Here is a 27,407-nt window from a genome sequence, read left to right as displayed (position 1 = left end):
GAAAGATATATTTTATCAATACAACAAAAGTTTTAACTTCAATATCAATAAAATATTATGATACATTGACAATTAATTTTGTCACAATTCAAGCACAACATATCAAAAGTGATTATAAACACTTGATAAGAAAATCAGTTCTGGATAGTCCAAAATGGTGGACATAAATCGACAAGAGAATTAAATATCCACTAAACTAAAGAAGATGGCAACGAAATTAACCCTATCGTTTGCAAAAGCAAGACTAAAAAGCATACTACAAGAATAAATAAAAACATCTAAAAGTAAGACTTATTAAACGAATTTAAACTTAAAAAATTGTTTATGCAATGAGTGCTCAAGCTAATTTTTTGAACCTGATCTTAATCACCGACAATTTTTAGAGAAAAACTTGGTCGTTAACGTGAGAAAAAACACTAACATATCATGATGAAAAAAAATGCAAATTTGAACTTAAAAATTGTATTTGTAGTTTCAATTTAAGTATTGCTTCGTTGGGTTCCCTAAATTATCTCCTGGTACCTTGATAAAAAAAATAATCAGCGCCTAATGAAGATGATATTTTGTGAAATTAATGTATTATTTTTAATTTGGTAAAACGTAGAAATAATATTTCAAATACATAATTTTTGAAACAATAAATAAATTTTCAGTTGTCTCTAAACATTCTTGAAATTCAAAAGGAAAACCAATTAACATCTAACTTCTCAGAAAATCATAAAATATTTAAGAAATTTCTCATTTTTGGGAAAACTAACAATCACCAAATAGAAGATAAGATAGTTTGAAACTAATTAAGAATGAAGACCTGGAAATTACTTTCGGCTTTACTTAGATATTTGTTTATCTAAAGAGTAATTAAAAAAATATTATATATGTTTATAATTAAAATTTTGAATGGGATTTGATGCTCCAGATCCGATCACCTCCGCCATCTGAAATCAAATTGAGCAAAAACTACAATGAACTTACCAAATTCAAGGAGGACCCGTCACGCCAGGGAAGAGTTCCGATATTTTGTTGACTACTTCCATAACCTGAAGTAAATGAAAAAGAGTCTAGTCATTCAAGTTACCAACAATAGAAGGGTATCAAGAAATTAACTATCAAGACGACCTCTGCTGCAATCAAGAGCCAAAACACGGCAGCAAAGTTCAAACGAGGATATGACAAACCACAGATAGAATTTTAATAAGCATTTATCAAACTTAGGCGTTTTAGTTTTTGGATAAATTAATGTAGCCATATACATGCTGAACATATAAGTTCGAAAGAGAGGTAAAGGTGAGAAACTCCAAGTGATGATGTCCAATAAGCCCACCAATTGAATAGAAAGAAGGAAAATATTACTTCCTTGTCGTTTTGATATTTCGCAATACTCAGTGGGTTCTGGGAACACTGCAAAAGCAGCACGAAGTCATGAAAATAAATACAAAATGTTTACTATGAGTGAATGACATGTAGACATATATTCAAGGCCATAGCCAGGAAGGGACTGACAGTGGCCCCGGCACCTCTAAAATAAAAACTTTTCCATTTAGACCTTTCAAATTTTTAAAAAAATTTAAATTAATAAAGATAAAATTACACTTTGACCTCTAAAAATGATGAAAATTTGATTTAATCCTTTAAAAATTATAAAGATATAGACTATTCAAATGGTGAAATTATATTTTTACTATCGTAAAAATCAAAATTTAATTTTAGTCCTAAAAAAAATTTTCTGCCTTCGCCCCTGCATATATTTAAGGATTCAATGTATAAACTGGAGAGAGCATACATCCATGATAGCCGCTTGAACTCTAGGGTTTTGGAATGCCATAGCAACTTCAGGATTGGCCATTATTTTGGAGATTACTTCTTCAGGTGTAAGCCCTATCTGATCTGCAAATGGGAAAGGGTAAGATATTAAGAACCTTCTTCAGGTGCCAGACCATATTCAAGCAGCAGAGAATTTGACCATCTAATAACTATAACAAATAATGGATCTGATATACACCAGTTGGTATCTGATTTTTATCCCGAGCACTAAAGTCTCAGACTTACCGAATTGTTGCTTGACCTCAGGACTGTTGAGATCAAAGTCCTTCAAGGACTCCATTATCCTATTGTCCCATTCAGTACTTCCAGTTCCATCCGTATTATTTCTGAGAAGAATTTCGAGATAATAGATAAACACATAGATTTGCTGGAAACTGATGCACTTCTAAAAAACAAGAAAAATCATATAACAATAGCAAACCGCAAGGCTAATAGGGAAAAACAATTGGTACACCATGTTAATATGTTCCATCTACAAATGACAGCAATTACCTCTCAACATAAAAGTCAAAAACATAGGCAGAATGGTATGGGATAATATACACAAGTCATGACTGCATCAGTGGAGTACCAGAGTAGATTCTGATTCTCTTAACGCATAAAATAAACTAATTCTTGAGTTTTTGAAAATCGATGAACCACCAAAGAATACATTTTCCAGATCAATTAAAAGTTAATGACAAACAAGAAAAAATCATAAACCAATAAAGTTAAAGCCTTTGCATCCAAAAAATGTATGAAGTACGAAATTTGGCTGACATCAGGAAAGAAAGAAAGAAAAGGACATTCATGCATTTTAGAAGTTACTCAATTAGCCAAATTTGGCTCTAGGATCATGTTTATTTTGCAAGTGAGAATGTCACATCAATGTTTGATAATTGTCACTGTTAGTTTCTTATTCTTCAAGCGCTACTATAGATATTTAAGCAAAACTGTATTGAAGAATTATAATAAAAAATTTAAAGATAGGATTACAGAAATAATGTATTCTGTTGAGAATCTTTGATTTATTTGGCAGCATCGAATAACTAATCTTTAGGATTATAATTGATTTTTAGAGATATTTTTCCTTCCATGATTCAGTGTTTCATGTATATATATTTGTACATATTTCTGATAAAATAGTTTGAGTGAGTTTTTCCTCAATATATTAGAGTATTCATCTCTAATTTTATCATGGTATCAGATGTTTTATCCGTTTTTTGGGATAATTTTTTTTTTTAAGGTTGTTCCAAAAAACCCCTAGAAACACTAAATTGTTACTTTCCACCCTAGCCTTAATTTTTTCTCTCACCACCCTTATCATTAGAGTCGGCAACCACTCGCTGACAAAACCCCGGAGTCTGGTGACCAAAAGACCTGCACGTGGGCCTCACGAACTGTCACAAGCTACTGCATCTTTGTTTCACACATCGCATGTGGCCTTCACCTGCTGCTGCTGTGTTTTTTCAGACGTTGTTGCAGTGCTCTCTACTCCCTTCCGGTCATTTTCCTTTGATTGGTGGTGTATTTCCAACTAAGCTTTTTTTTGTGTGGGATCTCTTTTGTGTTTTTTTGAGTGGTTTTTATTATAATTTTCCAAGCAGATTATTTTTGGAATATTAGTTGTTATTCTTCAGCATTATGTCGAAGGACGAGAAGCTCGTAATTCCAACCAATAATCTCTCGTTGCAAATTAGTCCTGTAAAGCTTGTTGAAAATAATTACCTTGCTTAGTCAAGGTTCGTGGCTTGTAGGGATACATCACTGGTATCACGTCGAAACTTGAACTCATTGATTCAATTTTTAGTTAATGGGATTCTACGAACTCTCTTGTTATGGCATGGCTTATCAATTCTATGAAACCCCATATTTCCAAAACTTATTTGCTGCTTGATATTGCGGAAAAGATTTGAAATATTGCTACTCTCGTATTGGGAATGATGCACAAATATTTTAGATTCGCAAATAAAGTCCATGGTACAAAACAAAGGGAGTTAACGATTTCTCAATATTTTCCTGAATTAAGTGGCTTGTGGCAGGAACTTGATTATTATCAAGATTTCCAAGTGACTTATACAAGTAAAGCTGGGAAATTTCAGCAGATGATGGAGCGCGTTTTTTATTTCTTGGCTGGGTTGAATACTAAGTATGATCATATTCAGATTCAAGTTCTTGGCAAAAATCCGTTCTTTTCTCTCCATGAGGCATACTCTTATGTACAACAAGAGGAGATTCGGCGTACTATTATGCTCTATAATCCACCTATTGAGAAAGTTGGCCTCATTGCTAACCAGAATGGTCTATTGGGTGGTAAGCCTGACAAGGATCACTTGACGTGTGACTACTGTGGTAAGCCTCGTTACATTAACGATTCATGCTAGAAGTTAGTCGCCCCGCTCAAGTTTGTGGAGGAAAGCAAACGGGTAATTTTTTATCTCGAGCAAATTTGTCAGAGGAAAAGTCCACTTCTGCTGGAAGTTTTACCTCGAACGAGATTCAACATCTTTAACGTCTCTTGTCTCAATTGGACTCTACCTCGGGTGCTAAGTCTAATCATGCAAAATCAAGTACTATTTTAAATGCTTCATCTACTTCTGAATCTTGGATTATTGATTCTAGTACGAATAGACATATGGTAGGGTCAAACAAAAGCTTATTTAAATATACTACTTGTCCATCTAAAGATAATGTGCAAATAGCCGATGGCTCCCTTACCTCCGTCTCTGGAATAGGTTTTGTTGTTTGTACTACTAATATCACTTTATCCTCTGTCCTCCATACCCCTAAATTTCTAGTTAACCCTTATCTATTAGTACTATCACTAAAGCTTTAAATTGTAAACTTCAATTCTTTCCCAATCATTGTGTCTTTCAAGACCTCCAGACAAGGAAGACGATTGGTAGTAGTAGATTGTGTGATGGCTTATATCTTTTGGATTGATCGTCATATATGTCTCAAGCCTAATTGTAGAGAATAAATATGTTAATCGGGAGATAATTTAGTGGCATAGACGGTTAGGACATCCATCATTTACTGTTCTTGCCAAGATGTTTCCTATTTTGTTTTCAAGAACTAAGTTGGATTCTTTAATTTGTGATGCATGTGAGTTTGCAAAGCATATAAGAAACAATTATCCTTTACATAATAATAGTACTATTGCTTTTGAGATTATTCATTCTGATATTTGGGGCCCTACTTGTCTTACTTCTTTATCTGGTAATCGTTGATTTGTTACATTTATTGATTGCCGCACTCGGATGACATGGGTTTTTTTATTGAAGTCTAAAAGTGATATTTTCTCATATTTTCATTCTTTTCATAAATTGATTACTACTCAGTTTGATGCTGAGGTTAAGATTTTGCTAACTGATAATGGAATCGAGTATAACTTTAATGATCATTTAGAATCATATGGGATTCTACATCAAACCAGTTGTCCCAATACAAGTGCTCAGAATGGTGTTGTCGAAAGGAAAAATCAACATCTTTTGGGGGTTGCTAGATCACTCATGTTCACTATGAACCTCCCAAAGCTTTATTGGGGGATGAGATTTGGTTGCTGCTTATTTCATTAATCAAATATCTCTTCGAGTTCTTGATTTTTAAAGTCTTATAGAAATCTTACACGGCAAGATGGATTACCCAATTTCACTGAAGGTTTTTAGTTGTGTTTGCTTTGTCCATCTTCGACATGATAGCAGACTAGATCCTAGAGCAGTAAAATATGTTTTCATTAGATACTCTCCCACATAGAAGGCTTACAAATATTATCATCCGCCATCTAGAAAGTATTATGTATGGATGTAACATTTCGTAAGGATGAACCCTACTTTTCTTCATCACAATCATCTCTTCGGGGGGAGGTTATTGAAAATGAAGAGATGACACCTTACTCTATTACTCTTCCAAGGGAGAATTTAGTTCCAACAGAGACTTTGGTCCAAGAGAAAACTAGTGGACGATTATTGGATAGGCTTAATTTAAAGACATACACTAGAAAAGGCAAGAAAGAAGATGCCATCATACAATCTACTCTATGCCCTGACTCTTCACTGTCAGGTGAGTCTTCTTTACCTGAATTTGTTACTGATTTAGAATTACCAATAGCCTAACGAAAAGGTGTTAGAACTTGCACTTTACATTCTATCTCTGACTTTGTCTCTTATAATTCCTTATCTCGATCCTAAAGAGCTTTTGTTTTGTCCTTATTCTCTATGTCTATTCCATAGGATTGGAGAGAAGCTCTCATTGATCCAAGATGGAAAAAGGTTATGATTGAAGAAATGTGGATTTTAGCAAAAAATGAGACATGGGAACTGGTTAATCCTCCTAAGGGGAAAAATATGAATAGCTGCAAATGGGTGTTTACTATCAAGTATAAGGTTGATGGTTCAATTGAAAGACTCAAAGCTAGATTAGTAGCGCAAGGATTCACTCAGACACATGGAGTGGATTATCAAGAAACATTTGCTGCAGTTGCTCAATTGAACACGATTAAGATCCTATTATCATGTGCGACAAATCTTGACTAAGACTTACAGTAGTTTGATGTAAAGAATGCCTTCTTACATGGAGACCTGAAAGAAGTGTATATGAAAGTTCCTCCAGGATTTGAGGATAAAGACACTCAAGGGAAAGTGCGTAGACTGAAAATGCCCTAAATGGACTAAAGCAATCTCCCAAAACTTGGTTTAACATTTAGTAAGGCCGTGATGTTGTTTGGCCATCGACAAAGTAATATTGATCATTCCCTCTTTATAAAACATCACAAGAGTAAGATTACTCTCCTTATAATTCATGTTGATGACATAATTAAGACAGGAGATGACAAGGAAGAAATGGCCCGGCTTAAGAAACGATTGGCTCAAGAATTCGAAATCATTAACTTGGAAAAGTTACAATATTTTCTCGGAATAGAAGTGGTCAGATCGAAAGAGGGAATCTTTATTTCCCAAAGAAAGTATGTCTTAAATCTTCTGACAGAGACTGGCATGTTAGGCTGCAAACCAATAGAATCACCTATCGAGAGTAATCACAAGTTACGAGCAGGGATAGGTGAAATGGTGGATAAAGGGAGATATCAAAAACTCGTCAGACGATTGATTTATCTCGCTCATACTCGACCTAATATAACCTATACAGTTAGTTTAGTAAGCCAGTTTATGCATGATCCTCGCGAAGCCCATGTGTAGGCAGTATTGCAAATTTTGTGCTATTTTAAGTCTACACCAGGCAAAGGTATATTCTCTTCTCCAAAAGTAGTCATCTCAATATAGAAGTATTTACAGATGCAGATTGGGCTGGCTCCCTTAATGATAGAAGGTCAACAACGGGTTATTGTACTCTTGTGGGGGGAAACTTTGTCACTTGGAGGAGCAAGAAACAAAGTGTTGTTGCTCGATCAAGTGTAGAGGCTGAACATAGGGACATGAACTCAAGGCGTTTGTGAGCTTTTATGGCTGCAAAAGGTATTGGAATAACTAAAGTTGTTGAATGAAAATGGATCAACCTTATACTGTGATAACAAAGCAGCCATCAGCATAGCCCAAAATCCAATGCAACATGATAGGACCAAGCACATCGAAATAGATAGTCATTTTATCAAGGAAAAAGTAGCCAGTAGTGTCTTAAGCTATGTTATCTAGCATCCAAAAAACAGTTGGCTGATGTTTTTACTAAAGAGCTCAACTGTAAGACTTATCATAATCTTCTTTGCAATGTGGGCATGCGAGACATCTATGCACCACCAACCTTAGGGGGAGTGTTGAGAATCTTTGATTTATTCGACAGCATTGAATAGCTAATCTTTAGGGATTATAGCTGATTTTTAGAGATTTTAATTACAGATATTCTTTCCTTACATGATTCAGTGCTTCATGTATATATCTATAAATATTTCTGAGAAATAATAGTTCTGAGTGAGTTTTTCCTCAATATATTAGAGTATTCATCTCTAATTTCATCATATTCCAACTCTGCATTCAAAAAATCTGTACAAAGAAAAGAAGACCAGGAATCATACATTAAAAAGTCCAGATAGAATAGTGAGCAAGACAACTGTAATAGAACTAGACAAGAAGTAAGTAATAAATTCTCTTTGGGGACAGTGCTTGTGACAAGTGTAAATCAAGAGAAAGGCAAACCCCTAAAAGTAATCAAATGCAGAAGGTGAGTAGGAAGCTTACAGCATGTCTTGCAGTTGTTGACGGTATTGAGGATTTTGTAGCATCCCTATTAGAAAATATGCACAACAGTAAGAAAATTGGAATATTAAAATGATATCCATAAAATTGCAGCAGAGGTTATTCATCAAAAGAACAAAGAAATTTGCAAACAAATAGTTCTACTAAATTGCCTGGGAAATGAAACAAGTTTTTGCAGGATACAGAAACTTAAATGAAATTAATTAAAACTGAAACTTCATAGAACAAGTAAAGGCATTAACTCCTTAACCAGAAAAAAGATATGTCACCTATGATTTTAACATATAATATATTTTACAGAGACCATAAAAACCTACCTTCCCTACTCCTTGCTAACCCCTCGCCCTCAGCCAAAAAGAAAGAACAGAAAAACAGAGGAGAGCAGTGTTATCAAAAGTGTGGACTTACATTTAAAAGTCTCAGGGTTCCTCATTTCCTCAGGCAACTACCTGTACGGATAAATAAAAGATTAAATTTCCTTTCACTAGATAAAACAAAGATTGCAATGAAAGGTTAATTCAGTTTATTGACAAATATCTACCAAAGAAAGATCCCATCCAAGCACTCCCCTCCCTTCTCTCTCTTCTAAGTTCTAACAACTAACCATAACCAGACAGCTTCTACCACAACTGACCTCTAATTTCAAATTGACAAATGACTTCCAGATGTGAAAATCTGGAAAAGGCTTTAAAATACAATTTACACCTTCAAAGTTTTTTGAGGGATTTTTTTAGCCAACTTAACTCATTACCATGCCTTATCCTGGTGAACGTTCATGTACTATATGGAAGTCTACTATCTTTGCCTTCAATGTAACTTGCAAGGATCTCATTTTCCAAAAGCACTAATAGGAGATAGCTGATGTTAGCTCTCAATCACTGACTTCATAAGCAAGGTTCACAAAAAAGATGAGGAGAAATGACTAACTGTAGATCTGATGCCAGCTTTCAATCACTAACATCTTGGGCAAGGTCCACAAGATTTAGGAGAAATGACAATGGTCGCATTGATGAAAAAGGGTTTTTGCTTAAGGTCTGAATGTTAGAATGTTGCTGGAAAAAGAAAAGAAAAGAAGAGGCAACAAAGAAGATAACTTAGTTTTAACCAGCAACATCCACAGTTCAGTACACTAGGGTAAATAGGCATTAAAATCATTAAGGGGCGTAAAGTGTGTAGGGACAAAAGAGCAGGACTCGTTAACTAGTATGTTGATAAAAGCAGCAATATCATGTTTACTCATCAAAAACATTGAGATGCCTAAAACATATTGTACAATGAAAGATGTTAGAAAATAATTTGACAGGCCTTGTGTTAGGTAACTATTCCAAAGAATAAGTATTATATAATGCACATTTCAGGCAGGAGCACAAATTTCCACCACCCCTCAGGGCACACTAAGATGAAACCAATTAAAAAAAACTTCAGGAAAAAAATATTCAAGGAAAAGAAGCTATATTACGGATAAACCATCTTCTGCACTGTTGGATCTTCCAGCATTTTCTCTAAAGCATCCACAGATAAGGTAGGACCTGCTCCTCCTGCAAATGAAATATAATGTTTGCTTAAGTATTACTCATAGAGCACGAAAGAAACTAGAAAGCATGTAAAAAATATGCATGTGCATAATTAAGTCAACAATGAATACAACTAAACTAGAGACAAAGAGGCCCCACATATATAATCTTGAACAGTATAGCAAGCAAATGGTACATGATAAGAAGGCAACAGAAATGCCTCTGTCCCAATGAGGTAATAAACCAAATATTTAACCACCATTTAGCTATGCCAATAAACGCATCAACAAAATGCAGTTTTAAGGAGATGAATATTTTAAAAGATAACATTAATTTCTAAGAAAACTGTTGCATATCAACACATGACCAGTCCAGTGACTTTAAGCGCTTGCTCCTATATTCCTCCACTGCCTACTAATGTTTCTTTTTTTTAATATACAAACAAGTCAAACAATGATATCCAAAATTGTTGTCTTAGGTAAGACTTATTGATCTCTAATACGTTAAATAATATATATTTTTTTTATGTTCAAATACTTACCTCCCATTGTCCCAACAAAAATTTAAACAATGAAGATTACAAGGTTTAGGAGTGTTGCACTTGACACAAAACTCTCCATGTATGTTTTTATCGTTTAGTTCAGACAGATATTACAGCCAAATAGAAACCAAAATGTCCTTATTCCATTCCAATAATCATAAACTCCACAACTAGCTTTTTACATACCGCTTGCCTGGAAACCCCCAAAAACACCGGCATCCTGCTTGGATGCAGCTCCATTGTCAGAAAGCTTCATACAATATTCAAAAGAATTAATTTCCCAAATAGATACTTCAGACTCCTAAAGATATATCCGTGCTAGCACGGCTTCTTAATAAGAAAAAAAAAAAAATTTAAAACCTTACATCCTTGGAAGACTGAATCCCATTTGGTGAACTTAGCTCAGCTGCATCTTCAAAAGCACTCTTGTGCATAGTTTCTTTGGGAGAAACATCCACAAAAGCTGCAAAAAGAAATCTGCATCAATTTTAGAGAAACAATTTCCAGAAAAACACAATGAATCCAGTCGTTAACTAAATCTAAAACCATCATTTAAGATGATAGAAAATTAAGTTGATACTAGAGATCAGTTTATACTATCACCTAAAATGTAAAGCCCTTATTCTAGGGGAAGGACAAAATCCTGTTAGTCTTGCTAAAGTTTCATATACAAGAATTGCCCATATAATGTTCCTTTTTACCTCAAAAAAGGAAGAGTTGCACATTATTACAACATTTTATGGGTAATAAAAAATGTTCCATATTACCATATTTCTTTGGCTCGGCTGTTTCTGTTTCATTTTTCACGCTTTTCACTTCAGTTGCTGGATCAGTAACAGAGGCTGCCTCAACTTGTCTTACAGGTGCATCAACCGTATCAGTGCATTGAGAAGAAGGAGAACGGGGTATGTCAGGACCTGCTGAAGGAGGTGCTGGAAATGGAAATGGGGAACCCAAGGGAAAAACAGTATTGCCAAATTGATTATTTTGTGTATTCATCTGGCCCGTCATGGTTTTGAAAGCTTGTTGCATCACATACTTCTGAATAATGTAAAGGTAAACATCATAAAGCAATGAAATAGCAGAGTTACATTAAAAAGTTTTGCCATTTGTACCATCTTAAGCTCATAAAGAAAGTTAAGCATACCCAAAAACAGGGACCATAATTTAGATACATTATGACACAGCTCAGCTACAAAACAGAAGCCCATGAAAGACAGTATAGTTACATATCTAACAAGCCATGATAGGGCTTTGGTCCTCTTTATGACACAAGGAACTGAATGTAGCAAAATATTCAGTATCATACTATTATTTTCAACTTTGTAAATTGACATACTTTTTTCTCGGTGCCATAATACAGGGGACATAAATCATGTCTTTGTAATCAGTATGTCAAGGCAACTTTGTGCCATTAAGTCAGCTTCTCAACACCATTCAACTAGCAATTTTATATCCCAGATAACTGATTTCCATTAACAACTTTGTTATCAGCTCTGAAACCCCCAGAAATTGGGCCCAACTAGGTGGGGGTTCATCTTCCTCTAGGATGGATGAAGAAAAATATTTTGAATTTATTAAACCACAATTTTGAAGGTCAACTCAAGGTTGCCTAGGAAAATATTGTATTCCCCAGTTTTGCTTTGAACTACCACTATCTATGATAACCTGGATTTTGGAATTCCAAATAATATATAACAATTAGAATCAAGTACATGGCCAAACAAATTTGTTCAAATTAGGTCAGCTGTGTTAGCGTATGAAGTCAGTTCAGTTAGTCAAATGTAGCAGTTATAGTGGTTATATCTGGTGTGCTTGTTGTAAACAATATTAGACATGTGATAAATGTGCTAGCAGTTAGCTTATGCAGTTATTAGTTGAAGAGCAGTTTTATTGATGCATATAAATTCAGTAAAGTAGTTGTGTTGATGTATGGTTGAATGATTACAAAGATATATATCTTTTCACTCTAAGTTTCTTGTTTACTCTTCTAGTTTTCTTCATCAGTTTCTTCAAGAATCCGTCAAGCTGGATAATTTACTATAATAATGTTAAGCCTTCTAGACCAAAACATACAGACTCTGACAACGGCTAAACCTAAACCCTCCAAAAAAATGTTTGACTGATAAAAGAAAGCACCTTTAGGTAGTAAATGGGAAACTTGAAAAACTAATGTAAGACATCAACTTCCTAACTTCAAATGGCACCAGAAGCATAATTAAGACCTCCAATTACTAGAAAACATCCAAAGCATTCACATTAAATGGAATTTTACCCGTCACCATTTTAATTGCTTTATTTAAGTATTCTACTTCCAAAACTCGAACAAAGATTCTATCGTAAAGATTACAGGCAAGAGCCATACAACTATACCTCATATGAGAGAAACCCTCACCTTTAAGCTTGAAGCTACCTGTCATTTCATACGATCTCATCAAAATATGTACCAAAAAGAAACCATTGCCATTATCAATACAATAATACTAAAAATATCACCCGAGAAAAAGCATCCACTTGCTCACCCATGTAAAAAGTGCTGCGAGCCCAATGCCTACTCCAATCCAAAAGAGTGGTGATCCTCTAGAAAAAATATAAAGACACAAATAACTGAGCAAAGAAAAGAATGTTCATAAAACGCAAAAGATAATGTCTGCCAAGTAATTACTTCTTTTTCCCCCTGTATTAGCTTTGTTCCTCCAAAGTTGCTATAAAGCAAAGTAAATAATAAAAAATAACAGAAAATCACGATTCCGTAAAAAAAATGGAGTAGAATGCTAAAGTTTTCATAGCAATTCAAACGAATTTGCCCCCTAAGGCTCTGTCCGGTAGTTTTTCCTACCTGAAAATTTACTAAAGAAAAGAATAATAAAAAGAAAACAAAAAAAAAAAGGATAAATGATCAATAAGTAACCATAATTCTACCACAATATGGATTACTTTTTTCTTCACATTAAATTGAACATCAAATGATTAGTCCTCCAAAAGAATTTACAATCTTAAGTTCATCATCCATCCTTTCTTTAATTTCCAAAAGCAGAAATTAGAAACCAAAAGCTAGATACACACACACAAAAGGAAGATTTAATTACATTCGAGAGGATGGCGGAGGCACAGTGGGATTAGGGTTGACTCCAACTTAAGAAGTCTGTTGATTGCTGGAAGAAGAAATGCTCGCAAACCTCTCATCGTTATGCTTTCTCAAAACTGCTTAACATCAAATCCATGGGAAAAAAAAAGAATATAAAAAGTATAAGAAATTTAAATATCAAAGCAAAACAATAAAGAAAGAAAGAAAGAAGAGAAGCAATACCAATTTGGGGATGAAGGGGGGGAAGAGGAGAAGCATGGGCGGAGTTTGGAATTCGGGAAGAACGAGGAGCAATCTTGGAAGTTCGATAAAGGAAGGTTTTGGTAGGGTTTTTTAGAGTGTAATTAGGATTATTGTATCCTAATGGAAATAACTTTGGAGGAGAAGAGTAAGACAAGGACGAAGAAGAAACTAACGCCATATTCAAATTCTCCATTGAATTTTACAACCCTATGAAAAATTAAATTAAATCAAGAAAATTTTTTGAAGGATGAAATAAGTTTTGGAGAGATGTTGAAGCAAAAACAAGAGCAACATTTTTCAGCTCTGCACTAATAGCTTCTAATGGAGTTTGGCATTATCAATTGATATTAATTAAAAGTTTTTTAAAAGTTTTTTAACTTCAATTTTAGATAGACTAGAATTACACTAGGATTGGCTAAGTGAATGGAATATAACTTTAATGAGAAGTAAATACAATGGAAGAGAGTGTAATAGAGCGAAATTGTAATCAGAATTTATTTATTTGGTTTAATAGAATGAAATATAACTATAATAGTATTTTTATATTTAGTTGAATAGAATAAATGTTGTAATAGTATAAGGAAAAAACTTAAATAACTAAAGTAACATTGTTATTAAATGTAATTATATTTTAACATAATTATTAAATACAATTTAATAAAATAATACATAATTTAATAATATTTTTAATTTAATTGTTTGATTCAATGGAATGGAATATGAGTTGAACTAAACTGAATTATAACATAGATCTCAACAAAATAAAAATAAAATAATTAGGTCATGACCAAATATAAAAAATATTTTTATTTTTAATATAATTATGATCAGCATTTTAATTTAATTTTTCCTTTTTATTTTTTTTTGTGGTAGGGTAAAACCAACTATCTAAGAATTTTTTCATTCTCTATTTGACAAAAATACAAAATATATATATACAAAAACTAAGAAGTTAGCTTAGCCTAAAATACTTATAATATATGCACACACATATATATTTTAAAAAATAAGGATTATAAACATCTTATTATGTATATTTACATATGCATTCATAATTTTACACTATAAATGCAGCGTAGCATTGCATATAGCAATTGTATGAATAAGGAGTAATTGTTGCCTTCCTTTCTCTTGTTTTGCTGCTTTGGTCTGCTCAGTCCGACATGCACTTGTAATATATACACATATATGCATGTATTAGAAAATGTAATTATAAACATCCCTTCTTGTTCGCCAAATAGTAGTCACCCATAATCAAGAAGACATGTTCTTCTTGAGTCACTTTCACTGTACCCTAATTTTCAATGTATTCAACTTTACCAACAATCCTATAAAACCAAACAGTAAAATAATATCTTATTATACCCTAGGTAGCGAACCTTACAAATTACTCAGAGAAAACTTGACGCATGTTTTCCAATGAAACCAACAATATCGCGGACCCATAGTTAGTTCAAGGACCCTGCAATTGATTCACGAACCATAACCCGATGAACTTCAAACTTCCACATCAACAATCTTAAAACACATAACTAAATTTGTCCCCACCATAAAAGGATCATGTAAACAGCTCACATTGGTTGCACTCTTCTTCTCACCCTCCCTTAATAGAATCTCTTATTTCTCTCCGCAAAACTATAAATTTCCTCCCAACTTTCAGACTCATCCCTTCATTCTACCTTCATCTTCTTCCTCTATTCACCTCACTGGTTAACATATTTCAATCCATCTAAATTTCTCCAATTATGCAGCCACTTCTTCATAACCAAAACAAACCTGTCCATTTCCACGTTCAAACTCCAACTTCAAACAATAGTAGTCTCTTGATAGAAGATAAACCTATAGGCTTTGAGCAAGTTATAATTAAGATAATAAAATGTAACCAAAAAACTTTTGGAACAAATAGCATTGATCAATAAGTCACTGATGAGGTATACATATTGAAAAATATTAAAATATTTACAACAAAGATGAAGAATACCTTTCCTTCTTATTGAGGAAAACTACAATAGTGAGTGCTTTCCTCTACTCCATCACAAACTTTCCACATGTTTTGATAAAGAACCTCAGTGAAAAACGGTGTAAATGGGGCCATAACCTTACGTGAAGTTAGAAGTACCTAAAACCGTAGTGCATATTTCTAAGCATATAAATAAGCTGTGACTTTTGCTGAACATATGATAGCAGGTTAGAAGAAATGATTTGCCACTACAAAGATGAAAAAAATAGTACATTGATATGTGATATTCGCGACAGGTTTTAAAGATTTATGAATGACTCGTTCTTGAGACTAACTTATTATCACGACTAAGGTAAGTGTACCTATCGAACAGTAGTATAGTTCAGCAAGATCGGATTGTCGAACCTAAAGGAACCACGAGTACTAGTATTTACCTTCTTTTTATTATCTAGCCTAAAAAATTAAGAGGTTTGGTTATCTAAACTAATTACTAAACTAAGAATGCACAGAAATAAAACTTGGGAAAATACTTTTGGGAAAATTCGATTGATTAAGGCAATACCTAAGGAAAAATACACCTAGACTTCACTTGTTATTTGACTCTGAATCAGACAATTTATCATTTGACTTGATCCGTAGAAATCCCTAAGTTATATTATTATCTCTCTCGAGACTAATAACGTCTAACCCTAGGTTGAATAATTGAAATCTCTTTCTAATTAACTTCCTAGAATTGCATTAACTCGATCTATGGATTCCCTTATTAGGTTTCACCCTAATCCAGCAAAATCTTGTCACCTTATTTCTAAGCGCGCAATCAACTCCACTTAATTACGACAAATTTACTCTTAGACAGGGTCTCTTCCTCCTCTGAATAAAAGCATTAACTTGAATCAATATCTTAGAGTATCAAAACAAGAATTAAGAACACATAATTAAGAACAAGTCAAATATTTATCATACAATTCAGATAATAATAACAAGATCTATCTTAAGTTTCATTCCCCTTAGGTATTTAAGGGTTTTAGTTCATACTTATGAAAGAAAACATCTCAAAAGCATAAAGATAACAAAACATAAGAAAACCCAAAACTCCTGAGGGAATTTGAAGGAAGATCTTCAGTCTTGTTGATGAATCCGACTTCTGAGATGGATCAATCGGCTTTCTTTAAGTAATTCCTTACTTCCTACTCCGCATTCCCCCTTCTCCTTCTTCTCTAGGGTGTTTCTATAAGCTTTAAGATGCTTAGAAACCCTCAAAAGTGTCCTTTTCTGAATTGGACTAAACTTGGGCTCGGTAGGGACATGCCCGTGTACGATTACTCCAGCCTGTGGTCAAGGCTGTTGAATAGGCACGGGTGTGTAGTCTACCTATGTAAGTCGTGCTTCGATCCTGCCAAAGGGACACGGCCATGTAACACGCCCGTTTCTCGCTCTTTTTACTCTCCTATGCTCACCTAAATATAAAACATGAAATTAAAAGATTAGGATCATCGAATTCACAAATACTAAAGAGAAACCATCCATAAATGCGCTAAGCATGGGATCAAAATATGTATAAATTACGGTTTATCAAATACCCTCACACATAAGCATTTGTTTGTCCTCAAGCAAAATCCTCAACTCATAATCAAAATAAATTCTTCTCAATTTATAATCCCTATCAATAATATCTCAAAATAATCCATAAGTATTAATACATTGAAAATTCAACTAAAAGTACATCAAAGTTTTAAACATTCCAAGTTGAGGATTTTATTACGAAAATATAGGTGTCTCCCCTTATCTAAGTGATTACCTTTGATCAAAATATCGCTGAGTTTAACATCCTCACTAAAGATTCACTCAAATCACTCAAGGTGTTTAAGGACATCAATAAAAGCACTCATTAGTCAATATGAAAAGTTATTACCATAGGCTTGCTTGAAAATCAAATCTCACCACTATATATTGAGCTGATACATCAATCAAAAATGTCTTTTAGAGGGTTGTAATGTGGCTTTAGTTAGGGGGTGTGGACACAAGCTGAAAGAAAAGGTTAGAATCGAGATTGAATTGAAAAATTACCTAGCTAGAAAAATGACTAGTTATCAGTTGAATACAAGTGAGCTTCTTCTCAGAATATGGAATTAACACTCAAGCTCAAAAACGACGAATTACAACTAATATGTATTGAAGTACACTCGTTTTTTTTTTAGAACAAGTCAAATACATAGAAGAGCAAAACATAGCTAAGCAATTAGTTCAAATCAAATCTTGACAAAAATAGGGATTAAATTAAGGGATTTCAACAATAATGGGTTATGGGTTAATATTGAGGGTAAATTAATTAATGGCTTGTTAGGCTCAAAGGAGTTCACTGAGGGTTAATTATGAAGGTAGGCTTTTGTGGAGTGAGTGGGTTAAACCTAAGTGGCTTTATCATCTTGACATATCAAATCAAATGGTGTGGTCTTGACATGCATAATCAACCAAGTTCTAGAATAACAATTCAATACTGACGCACTCAAGCAATAATAAAAGTGAGCATGAAAGGAATAATAGATGCTTTAAAGGCTCAAAATCTCACAAAAATTATGGCTTTTTGATGTTTAAACCTTTGAATTTCAACTCAAGATAATACCTAAACTTGAGAAAAACAACATATAAAATTTTAAATTAAAAAATCGACTTATCATGCTTAATTCTCTAATGTCTTAAAGTTTAAACAATCAATACATGAATGCCTATGTTTTAATTCAAGACATATCAATAAAAATCATAAATTAATCAAAATTCATTCTAATAATGATATAAGAAGATCACATGAGAATAAGACAGAAATCAGGGATTTTTCTGATAAAGAAATAAATAACCTCCCACACTCAGGATGTACATTGTCCTCAATGTATAAAGATAGATACACTGAAAAATGTAAATATAGGATCATAAGATAGGGAGAGAAATTGTAACACCCCTATCCCGTATCCGTCGGCGGAATAGGTAAGGGGCATTACCAGACAAACAGAACATTTAAAACCAATTCAGAATCACAGATATTATATAACATCATTTCATAAGCAATCATCTCTTAAAATGGTCTACGAGACCTAAAATGTACTTTTAAGAAAGGTCTGGACTAAAAACGAACACATTCAGAATTTTCAGAACTTAACCAAATCTTTCAAAACTGTTAAAGTCACATGCCCTTGTGACTAAGCCGTGTGATACACACGAGCACCAGACACGCCCATATGATCCAACAGTGCCAAAAAGAGGTCCTATATTGACTTTTTCACATGGCCAACAGACACGACCGTGTGCCAGGGCGTGTGGTACTTAGCTAGCTACTGACTTAAGCTCATGGCCATATGACACGCGCGTGTGTCTTAACCGTGTGGCACAATGCAGGCTTGGTTTAAGCCAACTTGTCACCCCTATATGAGTCTTTCCTACTAGCAATGTTAAACAACATTCATACAACAATTGTCAGCCAATTCCATGCTCAAAACATGCTTCATTACAACTAAATCAACATCATTCAATAACCCATTCAAAACCATATCAAAACTTAACACATTCATACCATTTGTTAGCCAATTCTCATGGCCTAACATATATTTACAAATCAAAACTTAATACATAGACCTTCTAGCCTATACATGCCATACTTTAAAATATTTACAGTTTCAAAAAGTACCAAAATGAGTTCGATAGTGTGGTGATGATCCTCGACTATCCCCGAGCTTTTAGTAGCTACAATAACTGTAAAACAGACAGAAATCACACAGAATAAGCTACAAAGAGCTTAGTAAGCCAAATACAATTGGTCTAACTACTAAAGCATATAAGTACAATTCAACCATAAAGATTTATAGCCATTTCATAGAATAATTCATAAGCTTAATCGTGCTCCTTTGTTTGCATTTATGTCATGCTGGATTTCCAAATTCCATACATATTTCATAGAGACAGAGTCTTTCATATTCAAAATTTTAGTACGATTCATACGTACCTATATAAGTTATACATATCATATGCTCATTCTCATGTTTCGTACTCTATCATCAGACGGTTCAGAAATGATACAGATACTCATAAACAAGTACAACGCTGACGTCTCGGACGTGGTCTTACATGTAATTCAATATCGATACCTTTGTCCCAGACAGGGTCTTACATGAAATCAGATATGATGCCGATGTCCCAGACACGGCCTTATATGTAAATCTCAATCGAGGCTTGTGTCCCAGACATGGTCTTACACGATATCTCATATAGATGTCAATATTCCTTTAGAAGTATATAGAGCTTTTAGGATACTAACAAATTATCAGACTTTACTCGAAAGATATTCATCAGGCTCTCAAGGCCATCCAATACAGATTACAATTTATATATGTGGAAATTAGTAAATTTAACACGTAATTGTAATTTAACTTACCTTGTACGGATTTCAGACGGACACGAGTCGACTATTCAACTACTTTAGACTTCCCTCGATCTAAGTCCGATTTTCTTTGTTCTTGATCTAATACAACGCAAATCCTACCATTCAATTATTCATTTCATTCAATTTAATCCATATACACACATTTAAGGAACTTTGCATTTTAGCCCTTATATTTTCACACTTTGACAATTTAGTCCATTTTCCATAAAATCACAAATATGCAAAATTCACTAAGACTTTAGCTTAGCCGAATATACATGGCTTCCATACAAGTCCAAATAACACATTGAATTCACAATTTAGTCCCTCAAAACTCATTTTTACAATTTAGCCCAAATAGCTCATTTTATCAAAAATTCAAGAACAAAACACGATAGTCTTACATATATCTTTCATAATCCATATAAAAGCACTACAAAGCTCATATAATCATCAACGGCACATTTTATAATCTTTAACAAAAACAAAAATTTAGACAGGGTTTTGAAGAACACAAAGTAAGGATCACTGAAACGTAGAAATTATAAAAAACTGAGCAAAATAAGCTCACCTATTAAGACATGCACTAGTCGAACATCAAAATGCTTCAATGGCTTCTTCTTTCTCTAATTTTCAGCTGAACAAGGTGAAAATGCATGGCCATTTTATGTTTATTTTATTTTATTACACATTATAAGCCATATACCAACTTTACCCTTATTATTTACATGTAAAAATTCATCTACAATGTCCATATTTGTCTACCATTAAAACAAATGGTAAATTTACATGCAAGGACCTTTATTTTAAAAGCCAAGCTAATTAGGTGATTGAACATTTTGCACTCAACTTTTACACTTTACGCGATTTAATCCTTTTTCATAATTAAGCACAGAAATAGATAAATTTAATCACAGAAATTTCACAGACATAAATTCACATATCACAGACACAGAAAATAATATTAAAATATTTTTTGAACTCGATTTTTGGTCCCAAAACCACTATTCCACTAGGGTCAAAACTAGACTGTTGCAATTCTCCCCCCTTAGGGATTTTCGTCCCCGAAAATCTTACCATTAAACAGATTCGAATATTGTTGTTTCATAGCATCTTCAGACTCCCACGTGGCCTCTTCAACACTGTGTTGATGCCACATCACTTTAACCAATAGAATTTTCTTGTTTCGCAACTCTTTAACCTCATGAGTTAAAATATGGATCGACTTTTCTTCGTAAGTCATATCAGACTGAATTTCAATCTCAGATGGTGAAATTACATGCGAAGGATCAGATTTGTATCGTCAAAGCATTGATACGTGAAACACATTACGAATCTTTTCTAACTCAGAGGGTAGCCTCAATCTATAAGCAACCGGCCCAACTCGTTTGATGATTTCATATGGTCCGATGAACCTCGGACTCAACTTGCCCTTTTTACCGAATCGGAACAGTTTCTTCCACGAAGATACTTTTAAAAACACTTTATCACCGATCTTAAATTCGATACCTTTTCTTTTTAAATCTGCATATGATTTCTGACGATCGGAGGCAGCTTTCAGACTATCTCGGATTACTTTGACCTTCTGTTCAGTTTCTTTTATCATATTAATACAGTAAATCTTATTCTCACTGAGTTCAGTTCAGTATAATGGAGTTCTACACTTTCTACCATATAAGGCTTCGTATAGTGCCATTTTAATGCTCGATTGAAAGCTATTATTATAAGAAAATTCAATCAAAGATAGATATTATTCCCACGCACCTTCAGACTCAAGAATGCAACATCTCAACATATCTTCGAGTATCTGAATAATCCGTTCAAATTGACCATCTATTTGCGGATGAAAAGCAGTGCTAAACTGCAATTTAGTACCCAGAGTATCATGCAATTTCTTCCAGAATCGCGATGTGAATCTTGGGTTTCTATCTGACACAATCGACAATGGTACACCATGCAATCTCACAATATCAGAAATATAATGCTCAGCTAACTTATCAAGTGAGAAATTAGATCGTACTGGAATAAAATGGGCTAACTTCGTCAATCTGTCAACTACAACCCAAATCGAATCTTTCTTTCTTGGAGACAGGGGCAAACTCGAAACAAAATCCATGGTCACTCGGTCCCATTTCCACTCTGGAATCATAATAGGTTGTAGTAACCCAGATGGTACCTGATGTTCAGCTTTAACTTGCTGACAGATTAAACACTTTGAAACAAAATCAGAGATATCTCTTTTCATTCTAGACCACCAATAATGCTGCTACAGATCATTATAAATTTTTGTACTACCCGGATGTACAGATAAACGACTACTGTGAGCTTCACTCAAAATCATTTGAATTAACTCCGGATTTCTCGAAGCACAAATTCTATTTCTGAATCTCAAACAATCATCTTTATCAACTCTGAATTCTAAACTAGTCTCTACATCGCACTGAGTTCGTTTAGCCAATATCTCATTATCAATCTTCTGGGCTTTGAAAATCTACTGTAAAAACAAGGGTCTTGATTTTAATTCAGCTAAAACTGAACTATCATCAGACAGAACTAAATAAGCATTCATTGCACACAAAGCAAATAATGATTTTCGACTTAAGGCATCAGCAACAACATTTTCTTTTCCTGGATGATAATCAATCACAAGTTTGTAATCTTTTAACAGTTCTAACCATCTTCTCTGTCGCAGATTCAAGTCTTTTTGCTTCATTAAGTACTTCAGACTTTTATGATCAGAAAACACGTGACATTTCTCACCAAACAGATAGTGACACCAGATCTTCAAAGCAAACACAATAGCAGCTAACTTGAGGTCATGGGTCGGATAATTCTTTTCATGCGGCTTCAGTTGTCTCGAGGCATATGCTATAACTTTTCCTTCTTGGATTAAAACACAACCGACTCTGTTCAACGAAGCATCACTATAAACAACAAATTCTTTACCTGATTCAGGTTGCACAAGTACGGGAGCTTCAGTTAACAGAGTTTTTAACCGATTAAAACTTTTCTGACACTTTTCAGACCATTTAAATTTTACATCTTTTTGAAGTAACTTTGTCAATGGAGTTGCTATCACAGAAAAATCTTTTACAAATCGTCTGTAGTAACTAGCAAGTCCCAGAAAACTGCGGGCTTCAGAAACATTCCTCGGAGGTTTCCAATCTAGAATAGCTGAAATTTTGCTCAGATCAACTCGGATTCCGGAGGCTGATACAATATGGCCCAGCAAGCCAACTTCTTGCAACCAGAATTCACATTTACTGAATTTCGCATACAACTATTTATCTCGCAGAGTTTGTAGCACTAATCTCAAATGCTTGGCATGTTCAGATTCATCACGTGAATAAATCAATATGTTATCAATGAATACTACAACAAATTGATCTAAATACAGTCTGAATATTCTATTCATCAAATCCATAAAGATAGTAGGTGCATTCGTTAATCCAAAAGGCATAACTAAAAATTCATAATGCCCGTACCTCGTTCTAAAAGCAGTTTCAGAATATCAGAATCCTTTACTTGCAATTGGTAGTAACCCAGTCTCAGATCTATCTTAGAAAATACAGTAGCACCTTTCAACTGATCGAATAAGTCATCAATTCTAGGCAGAGGGTATTTGTTCTTTATAGTCACTTTATTAAGTTGACGGTAATCAATACACATTCTCATTGTGCCATCTTTCTTTTTCACAAACAGAATAGGAGCACCCCATGGTGAAAAGCTCGATCTAGCAAATCCTCGATCGGTCAATTCTTGCAATTGATATTTTAATTCTTTCAACTCGGTTGGAGCCATTCTATACAGAGCTATTAAAACCGAAGTAGTACTAGGTACTAATTCAATGCCAAACTTAACTTCTCGAATTGGAGGCAAACCAGGTAGTTCTTCAGGAAACACATCAGAGAATTCACAGACAACAGACATTGATTCAACTTTCTTATCATTCACTTTTGAATCTAACACATAAGCTAAGTAGGCTTCACAACCTTTCTTTACATATTTCCGTGCTTTCATTGCAGATATCACAACTGATAGTCCATTCATATCACTAGACTCAATTTGAATTATCTCATCACTCTTACACCTTAAATCAATGAATTTTCGTTTGCAATTCACAATAGCATCGTGCAAAGTCAACCAGTCTATTCCTAGAATTATATCAAATTCGTCGAAAGGCAAAAGCATCAGATCATAAGGAAAATAGATATCTCGAATCAATAACGGGCAATTCTTACAGACTTTATCAACCAAAACACTTTTGCCTAAGGGGTTCGATACTCTAATTACGAATTCAGTACACTCTACAGGCAAAGTCTTACTATGTACTAAATTCATACAAATATAAGAATGCGTTGATCTAGGGTCTATCAATGCAATCACAGAAGTATCATAAAGAGTAAAAGTACCAGTAATCACGTCTGGTGATGAAGCTTTCTCACGAGTTCGAATAGCATAGGCTCTGGTAAGTGCTCTGGCCTCAGTTCTAACAGCAATATCCCCAGTAGCTCTTTGACCACCACTTGCATTTCTTGAATTTCTAGAAGGTCTACCTCTAGCTGAGGTGTTACCCGGTCTCGGATTTTGTACATTCTCTTGCTCAGTAGGTTCAGAAAAATCTCTTACAAAATGATCTAGAGATCTACATCGAAAACAGGCTTGGTCATTCAATCTACAATTTCACAGATGTCTTTTACCATAGTGTTTACATTCAGGTATCTCAAATCGGGCATTTCTAACACTTGCAACAGAAGTAACAAGAGCTCTAGAATTCGAGTCCAATCTAGCTCGATCTCGGTTCGAATATCTTACATCAGTCTTTGAACAGTTTCGATCATCTCGAAATTTCTTTGACTCAAATTGAAATGCTTTACCCGAAGATCTCTTTCTAACATCTCTAGCTTCAAAATCAGTTTTTCTTTTTTCTTTACTTAATTTTTCGGCTTTACAAGCTCGCTCATTGAGTACTACCATTTCTTTAATATCCAAAATCCCCACTAACATATGGATATCTTCGTTTAGGCCATCTTAAAACCTTTTGCACATTATTGCTTCATTCGATACACATTCCCAAGCATACTGGCTTAATCTCACAAATTCACGTTCGTATTCAGTAACAGTCATATGACCTTGTTTAAGCTCGAGAAACTGTTTACGTTTCAGATTAATGAATCTCTGACTAATGTATTTATTCTAAAATTCAATTTGGAAGAAATCCCAAGTAACCCGTTCGCTCGGAACCACAGACATTAAAGTTTCCACCAATGGTAAGCTGTATCTCTCAGGAGGGAAACAACACATTTTACACACTCTTCAGGATTCAGAGACATTTTATCAAACACTCGTATTGTATTCTCTAGCCAGAATTTGGCTCTTTCAGCATCATCGTTCGTTGTAGCTTGGAGCTCTTCAGCCTTATACTTTCTAATCTTATCAACTGGTGGTCTACTTAACTGAACCTGATTCACAGAGGGCATAACGGGGGTTTGAGGAGAATTAACTGGGGGTGGAGGTTGTTGTACAGCCAGATTGGTTCTAATATACTGAGTGAACCAATCGTTCATCATCTGATAGAAAGCTTGCTTAGCCTCGCTATCATGGCTACTTATAGCCGGTTGTGAATCATCTTACACCATCCCTTATGCAGGGGCAGGCGCATTGCTTTCAACATCGTCAGCTATGGCTCTATTGGGATCCACTGCTATATAAAAGTATATTTCAATGTCAGGATTCATCACACTATCATAGTTTCAGATATATGGCATGTATAGCTAGACTCACATACGCTATTGTAGTCTTAGAACCGACTAAACCATAGCTCTAATACCAATAAAATGTAACACCCCTATCCCGTATCTGTCGCCAGAATAGGTAAGGGGCATTACCAGACAAACAGAACATTTCAAACCAATTCAGAATCACAGATATCATATAACATCATTTCATAAGCAATCATCTCTTAAGATGGTCTACGAGGCCTAAAATGTACTTTTAAGAATGGTCTGGACTAAAATGAACACATTCAGAATTTTCAGAACTTAACCAAATCTTTTAAAACTGTTAAAAGTCACACGCCCGTGTGACTAAGCTGTGTGATACACACGGGCACCAGACACACCCATATGATCCAACCGTGCCAAAAAGAGATCTTATACTGACTTTTTCACATGGCCAACAGACACGGTCGTGTGCCATGGCCGTGTGGTATTTAGCTAGCTACTGACTTAAGCCCACGGTCATATGACACGCCCGTGTGTCTTAACCATGTGGCACAATGTAGGATTGGTTTAAGCCAACTTGTCACCCCTATATAAGTCTTTCCTACTAGTAATGTTAAACAACATTCATAAAACAAATTTCAGCCAATTACATGCTCAAAACATGCTTCATTACAACTAAATCAACATCATTCAATAACCCATTCAAAACCGTATCAAAACTTAACACATTCATACCATTTGCTAGCCAATTCTCATGGCCTGACATATATTTACAAATCAAAACTTAATACATAGACCTTCTAGCCTATACATGCCATACTTTAAAATATTTACACTTTCAAAAAGTACCAAAATGAGTTCAATAGTGTGGTGACAATCCTCGATTATCCCCGAGCCTTCAGTAGCTATGATAACTGTAAAACATGCAGAAATCACACAGAATAAGCTACAAAGAGCTTAGTAAGCCAAATACAATTGGTCTAACTACTAAAGCATATAAGTACAATTCAACCATAAAGATTTATAGCCATTTCATAGAATAATTCATAAGCTTAACCGTGCTCTTTTGTTTGCATTTATGTCATGCTTCATTTCCAAATTCCATACATATTTCATAGAGACAGAGTCTTTCATATTCAGAATTTTAGTACGATTCATACGTATCTGTATAAGTTATACATTTCATATGCTTATTCTCATATTTCGTACTCTATCATCAGACAGTTCAGAAACGATACATATACTCGTAAACAAGTACAACGCCGACGTCCCAGGCGTGGTCTTACTTGTATTTCAATATCTTACACGATATCTTAGATAGATGTCAATATTCATTTAGAAGTATACAGAGCTTGAAAAAGACATATATGGTAGAATCGTAACCATAGAATACGACCCTAATCGAAATGCATACATTTGTCTCATACACTATGGGGATGGTGAGAAGAGATATATTTTACATCCCAGAGGGGCTATAATTGGAGATACCATTGTTTCTGGTACAGAAGTTCCTATAAAAATGGGAAATGCCCTACCTTTGAGTGCGGTTAGGATACTAACAAATTATCAGACTTTACTCGAAAGATATTCATCAGGCTCTCAAGGCCATCCAATACAGATTACAATTTATATATGTGGAAATTAGTAAATTTAACACGTAATTGTAATTTGACTTGCCTTGTACGGATTTCAGACGGACACAAGTCAACTATTCAACTACTTTGGACTTCTCTCGATCTAAGTTCGATTTTCTTTGTTCTTGATCTAATACAATGCAAATCCCACCATTTAACTATTCATTTCATTCAATTTAATCCATATACACACATTTAAGGCACTTGCATTTTAGCCCTTACTTTTTTACACTTTGACAATTTAGTCCATTTTCCATAAAATCACAAATATGCAAAATTCACCAAGA

At 34.4% G+C, this 27,407-nt stretch overlaps 1 pseudogene; it reads right to left on the bottom strand.

Moving 5' to 3' along the window:
* Positions 1–692: 692 nt before the first annotated feature.
* LOC108471987 (protein TIC 40, chloroplastic-like) lies at positions 693–13,570 on the bottom strand (annotated as a pseudogene).
* Between the last annotated feature and the right edge of the window lie 13,837 nt (positions 13,571–27,407).

Source organism: Gossypium arboreum, chromosome 7 (genome assembly GCF_025698485.1).
Source record: "Gossypium arboreum isolate Shixiya-1 chromosome 7, ASM2569848v2, whole genome shotgun sequence".
NCBI lineage: Eukaryota > Viridiplantae > Streptophyta > Magnoliopsida > Malvales > Malvaceae > Gossypium > Gossypium arboreum.
Note: the sequence above shows the minus strand (reverse complement) of the source record. Positions and strands in the feature narration are given on the sequence as shown.